This window comes from Trachurus trachurus (genome assembly GCF_905171665.1).
Source record: "Trachurus trachurus genome assembly, chromosome: 10".
Lineage (NCBI taxonomy): Eukaryota > Metazoa > Chordata > Actinopteri > Carangiformes > Carangidae > Trachurus > Trachurus trachurus.
In genome coordinates, this window is record NC_139894.1 from 513,376 (window position 1) to 523,242 (window position 9,867).

At 39.9% G+C, this 9,867-nt stretch overlaps 1 long non-coding RNA gene across 1 annotated transcript; it reads right to left on the reverse strand.

Moving 5' to 3' along the window:
• Positions 1 to 7,235: 7,235 nt before the first annotated feature.
• On the reverse strand, positions 7,236 to 8,303 carry LOC310993140. The gene is made up of 3 exons (XR_014595728.1): positions 8,172 to 8,303; positions 7,958 to 8,046; positions 7,236 to 7,432 (listed from the first exon to the last, which is right to left on the reverse strand). It is a non-coding gene; the product is annotated as an uncharacterized lncRNA (long non-coding RNA).
• Between the last annotated feature and the right edge of the window lie 1,564 nt (positions 8,304 to 9,867).

Sequence of the window (9,867 nt, forward strand, 5' to 3'; positions counted from 1 at the left end):
TGACGCGGGTCTAAGGACAGAGGATGTTGTTACGATGGCATGTGAAGCCCTTTGAGACAAACTGTTTGTAAAAAAACAGGCTATACAAATAAAATTGCCTTGCCTTGCCTTGCCTCAGCTCCTCAGAGCGTCTTTTCCGCCCGGCGACCGGCTCTGAGGACCAGTTACTGAGACCGGAGTCCACTTCCTGTTGTAGTCTTGGGACATTTTTAGTGGAGTTACAGGTTATCATTCCTCCCTCGCCACTGCCTTTTAGAGCTCCTCAGAAGAATAATGAAGAAGGATGAGCTTTACTTCTTCCTTTCTGTAGACAGTTTTTTTTATGTTAAGGGTCATAATAAGATGAATAACTCACCTTTCACTGCTGGTTAAACCTGAACCGCAGGAACAGCAGAACCTGGTAGTGTTGAACCGATTACCAACATATTGGTATCGGTACCGGTATTACCAACATGTAATCCAGCACTTTTCCAGATAAAGGGGGAACAAATAAAATGACGTTAGGTAATGACTTTAATATCTATAGAATAACAAATGAATGAACTGCAATTTTATGCAATGTTATTTTTTATGTTCAGAATCAGAATCAGAATCATAAATGTTTTTATTGCCAAGGGCAGTAAAAGTCAGTTTACAGCACGAGGAACTTGACGTGGTGTCAGGTGCAGACACAAAGGTACAAAAAATTGTGAAAGGTAGCGATAAAATAAAAATTACATTAGAAGTAGCCCAAACTGAACCCATGTGACTAACTTTTACAGTCTTTGTAACTGACCGACTTAAAGAAAATGAACCGGTTAAATTTGGGCTGTTTCAAGAAAGTACCATAGCCCAATTTACATTTTCAGGCTACTTTCTTTATAGGAGAAGTAGCCCAAACATAACATGATGTGACTGATTTGTACATTAAAGAAAGACTTTGTAACTGACCAGTTGGAACAGGCTTCTTTCTTCATAGGAGAAGCCTAAAATGAATCACAAACACTGTCGGTCTTTGCCTTGTTGTCGGGTCTTGGCCTTTCACTTTAAAAAAAGCTCACACAAGCTCAGACAAGGTCAAAGGACTTGCTCTTGGAATTTCGGCATGATTTTTGGCTATGTTGCACATCAGAGGGCCTTCTGCTGGGATATTTTGGCCACGTCGTGATGTGACCACTGCAGAGCTAGTTAGCTTTCCCAGGGGTCTACCGAGTTGGGACTTGTGGAGACTTTAATAGAATCCAACATTGACTCAGCTTCGGCGCTCTCACCTGACCTGGCGTAAGGTTTAGTTCCCCATTTCCTCTCACTTTCCCTTTTCTCCTTTTCTCCTTTTCTCACTTATTTTCTAGTGCAAGAAAGAAAGTGTAGTGCAAGTTATCTCACAACTTGGCTCTGACAGGTCTCATCACAAGTCCACAGGCCAAGTTTCGGACAGTTCAGTCCATTTTTGTGAAAATGGCGAGCACTCAGGAGGCTGAAATTACAGTATGTGTATCAGGAGGTGTGGGGCGTTGATTGTGAGAAGTTTCAGACCAGTCCGACCTTCAGAAAGGTCAAAGGTCACCAATAAGGGTGTGAGGTGAACTTAAAGGCCTGCGTTTGTAATGAATTTTCTTGAATGACTCATCAACACTTTCAGATAGGAGACTGAAATTACAGTATGTGTATCAGGGGGTCAGGGGAATCCACTGTGCAAAGTTTCAGACCGCTGCGACCTTCAGAAGTGTCAAAGGTCACCGCTCAGGGTCATAGCTGACCTTTAAATAATGTTTTTTTTTTTAAATAACTCATCAAGGCTTTGAGCCACGAGGCTGAAATTACAGTATATAACCGACTTGTACTTTACAGACGGACAAGTAGGAAAGGAATACTTCTCCTATAAAGAGCTATAAAGAGTAGCCTGTAAATGTATGGGGGTCATTCCATGAAATCGGTAACTTTTGCGTTCCCAAGAAGTAATCAGTCATAAAATTTACGATAACAACAAATTAATATGTAATTTAAAAATGTCTTCTCTCCTACTATAACATCAAATTAAAGTCAATTAAATATAATTTAAAATAATTAAAATGACTTTTATGCTGATGAGGGTGAGGTTTTTGGCCTGTCCCTGACTGTTGTTGTTGTACAGATGTTACTGGTTCAAATTTGCGGACTTCACGCGTGGTCCACGCGAGACGGCACAAGACTCATGCATTTTTTTTCTTTGGCGAGACAAGAGGTTTTAATGAAAAGCCTCAATGTGCCAAAACAACCGCCAGGTGGCATCTGTGAGAACGGAGGACGACAGGCGGATGACTCAGTGATCTGTGCAGTAATCCACAGCTTAAACTCTAGGCTATTAAACTAGAACTAACTACTGTATACACTGCCTAAATCACAGAAACTATTGTAATATGATAAAGCCTGTCTTGCTTTATGACTTGATGATTATGTATCGCATATCGCCGCGATTAGGAGTGGCGCTGTTCATGATACAGAATACAAGAGGATGAAAGGAGAACTAGCTGCAGACAGTAAATAATATAGTAGCCTAGTTTTTCAATGACAAAATGTAACGACGGCAGCTACAGTAGACTATAGCCCACGTCTCACTCTCTTTTTTCGGTCATCTGTCTCGTCATCTCCAAAATGTGTTTTTAAAATGAGCCAACTACAGTACTGTGCAGTAGTGCCGCAGATTTCTCACTCCGCACCTTGTTTGAGAGTGCAGCTGGATGATTTCTTGTGAATGAACGGGTCTGTGTCACTTTGGGGCTGGGCGATAAAACATAGGATAAATAACTTTCCCTCGATAGAAGACGCGGCCGATACAAAGTGACACCGTCAGCCATGCAGCCGGCCTGGACTTTTTATTTTTAATTATGAAGGATCATCTGCGCAAGGCAAAGATGATAGCATCAACAAAACACGGCGTAACACACGCGGCTGTATGGGACAGGCTTTTATTTAATTCAGAACAAACCGCTTAGCAAAAATGGAAAATATAGTCTATAATAATTAATTGATCTGTTGTTTGGCCACTGTTTGAAAATAACCCGAATTATGAGCAAATAATCTGATCCAGAACAGCAGTCATAATCAGACTTCTTCTAAATAAACCTAAACATTAAATAACTGGGTCAGGTCGGACCATGGGGTTATTTTTTCTCTTCTTCTTCACAGGAGAAGAGGAGGTGCGCTGCGCTCACGGACGCGTTGATGTTTTGTGATTTATCTGCTGCCTTGACTCTGCCCTTTATACATGTGCGTTCAGATTAACAATAAGACAAGCCATGGTTGAGTTTATTGAGTTTTAGCTGCTCAATCTCATTGTTTCAAAGAAAAGGGATTGATTTTTATAACGAAATGAAACGAAAACAATATTATATTGATACATTGTTGTAAAAAAAATCCAAAAGAAACGAAAATGAACTAAAGAAAATAACTTTCACACACACACATTAAAACAGTGCGATTGGTTGAAAGCTGATAATTAGCCATGTGCTTATAAGCTGATTGGCCGAAACCAAGAACAAAGCCGCGTGAATGGCCAATCGCCATGTGTTAACATTTCCATATTCCGCACATTCTGTGACAAACTGTAAACTGTTTTCTTGTCTGTAACAACATCTATTGCACGTCTGTCCGTCCTGGGTGAGGGATCCCTCCTCTGTTGCTCACCCTGAGGTTTCTCCTGTTTTTCCCTGTTAAAAGGGTTTCCATGGAGTTTTTCCTCAGTCGATGTGAGGGTCTAAGGACAGAGGATGTTGCTACGATGCCATGTGAAGCCCTTTGAGACAAACTGTTTGTAAAAACGGGCTATACAAATAAAATTGCCTTGCCTTGCCTTGCCTTAACGGCCGACATGTAAATCAGCTGTTTCGATGGGCGTTATATGAATAGAGATGTTAATGTGGTACTTTGCACATAGCCTCCTCTTCTCCTGTGAAGAAGAAGAGAAAAAATAACCCCATGGTCCGACCTGACCCAGTTATTTAATGTTTAGGTTTATTTAGAAGAAGTCTGATTATGACTGCTGTTCTGGATCAGATTATTTGCTCATAATTCGGGTTATTTTCAAACAGTGGCCAAACAACAGATCAATTAATTATTATAGACTATATTTTCCATTTTTGCTAAGCGGTTTGTTCTGAATTAAATAAAAGCCTGTCCCATACAGCCGCGTGTGTTACGCCGTGTTTTGTTGATGCTATCATCTTTGCCTTGCGCAGATGATCCTTCATAATTAAAAATAAAAAGTCCAGGCCGGCTGCATGGCTGACGGTGTCACTTTGTATCGGCCGCGTCTTCTATCGAGGGAAAGTTATTTATCCTATGTTTTATCGCCCAGCCCCAAAGTGACACAGACCCGTTCATTCACAAGAAATCATCCAGCTGCACTCTCAAACAAGGTGCGGAGTGAGAAATCTGCGGCACTACTGCACAGTACTGTAGTTGGCTCATTTTAAAAACACATTTTGGAGATGACGAGACAGATGACCGAAAAAAGAGAGTGAGACGTGGGCTATAGTCTACTGTAGCTGCCGTCGTTACATTTTGTCATTGAAAAACTAGGCTACTATATTATTTACTGTCTGCAGCTAGTTCTCCTTTCATCCTCTTGTATTCTGTATCATGAACAGCGCCACTCCTAATCGCGGCTATCAGGCTGTCAGCATTGTCCCCAAAACGTCTGAGCAGTATTTAGTACGGTGCTGCCACCTAGAGGAAAACAGTTGTGGTGAAAAGTCACGCGATCACGCGATCCTGCAGTGCAGGACAAACCCCGCAAATTTGAACCAGTAACATCTGTATGTCAACAGGACTTTTAATTTGTAAAATGTTGGCAAAATGTTAAAATGTTCACATTTACATATTGTTTTAAGTATGGTATCATTGTAAAACTGTGGTTTTGGTAATAATATATATTAATTATTATAAATATTTACCAATTTATCGGTGTCCCCTGATTTTATGTCAACCCTGTTACCCTAACCAAAAAACCCTAGAAAAAAAATGGTACATTCCAGATTTGACATGATTGACAGGAGTTTGCATCATCTCTTACCCAGGATTGGAAATTGGGCTGTTTTTTAGTCGAGAAAGTCGCCCCGCACATTTCAGGCTCTCATTGAGTCATGCAGAGATGCACAAGCCTCGTTAAAGCACAACCCTCTCCGGTAATATTGCTTAAATCATAACCCTGGACGATACGAGTGACAGGTGAACAGCCAATCATCTACCAGCTGTGTAGTTCAGTTGTTGACGACAGAACAGCGTGAACATGAGGCCGAAGGAAAGGAAGTTAGCAGGGCCGGCCCTAGCATTTTGGTGGCCCTAAACAAGATTTTTGTTTGTGGCCCACTCTAAGCGCAAACACCAAATCACATACACTGCTTAAAACTGAATACAGACATGTTTGATAGACAGATGTAACAATACTCACGTGTTTTATGTCTAATCTTCCGCTATAAGCACACTGAGGCCAATTCGTCCTAGAACACTGTATAAATAAATAATCTAGGCCAAATTTTCTGAAAAATTTCAAATCCCTTGTGAAAACACTCCTTCAGTCATGAGAACAACAACTTTTGGTGCTTCAAATAGGATATGAATACAGTAATAGATAAGTGTAGAAAACAAGTCTAAAAGGAAATTTTGTAAAATCGCCTTTTGAGCATAAGGATTGTCATCTGCCGTTCTATTTTCACCAAATGTCTTAAATGTGAGATAAAAGAAGCTGAATATTGACTTCAAAGCTTCATCAGATTTTTTAAATGAGAAATTAGCTTTTTTCCCTCTTCAAACAAAAATATTTGTTATTGGCTCTCAAACCCTGGCTGTGAATAACATATAGGTTGTCGAGGGCGGGTGCACTCAAAAAAAGAATTCATTGGATGAACGTAATTTAATCATGCCACATATATCCCATCTAAACAAATCATGTTAAGTCAATCTATCTTGATTGTGTTGGTCTGATTTAATTAAATTACGTTAGTACAACACAATTTAATCGTGTTGGATGAACTAATATAGGTTTTGTCTGTTAAACTAATATAAATCATGTTGGATGAACTAATATAGGTTTTGTCTGTTAAACTAATATAAATCATGTTGGATGAACTAAAATAGTTTTTGTCTGTTAAACTAATATAAATCATGTTGGATTAACTAATATAGGTTTTGTCTGGTATACTAATATCTTGTCTTGTGTTGTTTTCACTGCTGGTGTAAGCATTATGTTTAGCTAACATACATAAAACAACAAGCATAAACGTTTACAATTTTTATTTAACATAGGTGCAACATAGACACTTTACCATTGTCTTATTGTCTTTGATGCATCTCCACAATATGCCACAGTACAACTTAAAGCAGAAGTAAGTGATATATTTGTGTTAATCTAAGTCTTAAATAGTTATATCTTCCGACAGCAATCACTTACATAGAGTGTTTGGACTGAAACACGGGTCTCTCAGTCCCTCTGCTCTGCTCTGAGTCGAGGAGAAAACATTTATCGTATCCTACAGTTTTTATCCAATGAGGAGAGAGAACGGCATGCAGGGCTGTGTGTGCAGCCAAGGAACGCCGTGAATGTGGTGACGTAGGGACGAGGACTGTTATGGTGCGTTCAAGGAAACTCGTATTTTTCCGACCGTGAAGTGGTACCAGTTCGATCTGGTACGAGTTCACCGGTCGGAAGTTACGAGTGGCCGTTATAGTGACTTTCACCGGTAAAACAGGTCGGAAAAACACGAGTGGGTTGCCTGAAACGCTACAAAGTCGTAAGTTGTGACTTGAAGCTGTAATTTACGATTTCAAAAGCCTGCCTGGAACGCAGCATTAGCGAAAACGACCGGACCACTTACTTCTGCTTTAACTGCTGACTAAAACAGTGTCTTAAATCCTTCCAGCACTCAATGAAAAGCACATTTTCTCGAAGACGCATTTTTTCAACCTTCGTCACAAATGCTTGTAGAATACACAAAAACACTGTTCTGTGTCATCTCCACACACACACACACACGAGACTTTTCAACATAGGAGACAACAATCTTAATCTCAGTCCACTGTGCAAACTAAATTGTCTGTTGAAACATTTTTCTTCTAATCTTGAACTTTCAAAAACAAAAATCTGCATTGGCAGAGATGTAGGCAAATGCCATCCTTGAATCAGTCTTCATCAAGCTTATTCAAAAGCTTGTTTTTCAGGAGCTGTGTGCCTTGGATGACAACCTCCACCCATCCAAAGTGCATGTGAGGGTGGGTGGGTAAGCTCAGGTTCAGACAGTCCAAATAACAGAGCACAGGCAATCGCAGTGTCCCCCAAACCACTGAGGACCCCCACACCTTCAATCAGGACGACGATGTCCTCTGGATCATCTCCAGGCTCTGCATCCTCCTTCTGTATGTCGTACACTCCCATCACAGATTGCTCCATTGAAGTCTTGGCCTCTGTGTTTGCGCTCTATGGATTAAAATATGACAATACATACATTTGATATGAGTCTAGACAAAGTGTGGAAATAGGCTTCAACCACAGCAAGAACACTGCATAAAAGTAAATTTTATGAATAAAACTAAGAATTGAGCTCTAATTTATGCTTTCAAAGTAACAGTACTTAGCATCAAACAACAGATGTCATTTATGTTTGAGGGATGTAAATGATAATGTTACACAACAATCATCAATTCTGGCCAGGATTTGTACTAAATATATTAAAATGGTTAATAATATTGTTTTAGGACATTTAAAACATACATTCAGCCAATTATATCTCTAGTTTTCAACCTTGCAGAAATTTGAGAAATAGCAGATGATGAAAAACAAGGGCAAAGCAAAATGTACTTTATTTATACAGGGTTAGTTGTAGGGTATCACGTTTTAATATGCAATATTTACCACCCTTTGCTTCAAATTTAACACATCCAACAAGTAAATATGTGCTTTCTCTGACTGGCTACTTTGTCACACCCCATGCATGTAACTCACCATATATTATTTCACGAGTTTCTCATGGTCTGTGTTCAGGTAGACGCAAGGACTTGAGGATGCATGCTCGTCTTGTATGTAGTGTCATCCTGAAGAAAAAGGGAAACCATTTTAACAATATTCTGCATTTTAGGCAGCAGTTCCAAAAAGGAACTCCACAGTATTAACAGACTCTCTGAACTTTTGCACAACTTTTGAACAATTAAATACAAACCTTGGAAATGGCCACCATATGTCTAATCTTTTCCCGTGCCGCTCCACCTTTCCCTCGAAAGAGCTCCATCATGTGTGGAGAGTGTTGGTCGAGCTCAGCAAAGAATGTTGATAGCAGAGGTACAGTTGATATGCGTACAGTATGAACTCTTTGTCGATCTGAAAAACATCAACAATACACTCACTCATCCTATTTGAACATCACAACAATATACAACACAGGAAGGATGAACAGTGAATTACTACTGTAGCTGTGCAATCATGATATTATAGAGAGCCTAAGCGGAAGCAGGAAGTAACGGCGCCATGGGACCTCAACTCTGAAACCTCAACTCGCCATTCAAATGAATGAGACTGAACATTTTATTTCGTGATCCGATTGAATTGCACCATGAGAAAAAAATATGTCCTCTACCTGTTTAAAACATCACGTTTCATGAAGAGAAATCAGCCGTTTATCATAAAACGGCAACAGAAGAATGTATTTTGTGTAAAGACTGCTCTACGGACTACAGATCTGTGTCCCACAAAAAATACGTCACCAACTGACACGGGAAAGGGCGGCATTTGGTGTGTGACGTCACCTACGCGACTTGTAGTCTTTCTGGTTACAGATTCTTCTGAATTTTATTTTACAATAGTTTTACAACAAACTGCTGATTTCTCTTCATGAAACGTGATGTTTTAAACAGGTAGAGGACATATTTTTTTCTCATGGCACAATTCAAACGGACCACGAAATAAAGTTTTCAGTCCCGTTCATTTGAATGGCGAGTTTTTCAGAGTTGAGGTCCCATGGTGACCGTTACTTCCTGCTTCTGCTTAGGCTCTCTATGGGTGGAAGGAAAAAAATCGATTCACAATACTATCACAATAGTATCAGCTGTCCGTCTGAGGACAGAGAACAGGTAGGAGGACAGAGACGAGGGAGGGGGACAGAGAAAAGGGAGAGGACAGAAAAAAGGAAGGAAGACAGAGACAAGGGAGGAGGAGAGAGAATGATGATCATAATGATGATGTTGTTTATAATGTTTAAGTAATTACCTACTACTCTGGCGACACAAGGCTTGCACTGCCACATACACGTCACTGAAAGAAAAGAAAGAAAATAGAAAAACATAAGCAAATGATAAATGAATGCACACAGACACAGACAAAAATATTAACAACTTACCATGTATTTTTGAGGTGCAAAAATCTCAGGGCATGAGGACACTCCTTTATTTTGGGATGTAGGCTATTTCTGGTAAAAAAAAGAGAAATTGTTTTAAGAAGGTTAATACAACATAATGTTTCTGTAGTGAATAGGGCAAGTATTACAATATTTGTAATTACATACATTGAAATATGAAGACTATTACTTAACCTTAATGAAACAATTTCTGTTAGCTGGGCAAGGACATGACATGTCTTCATAGAGATGACACATAGCCTCAGTTACTGCACCACAGCTTTCATAGCATCATAGTTTTAAACAGATTTAGACCGTTTGCTACCTTCCCAGACCTGCAGCTCCAACTCACGGTCGTCTATCAGTTATTTAGCCTGCTCTTAGCTGAAAAATGACGAGCCATCACAAACGCCGGTAGAGCGGCGCTGTCACTGTGTGTGGCTATGACTACATCCTGGCACGTCACACGCTGTTTAACCAAAGCACACAACCGAGGCGAACACACACACACACACACACACACGCA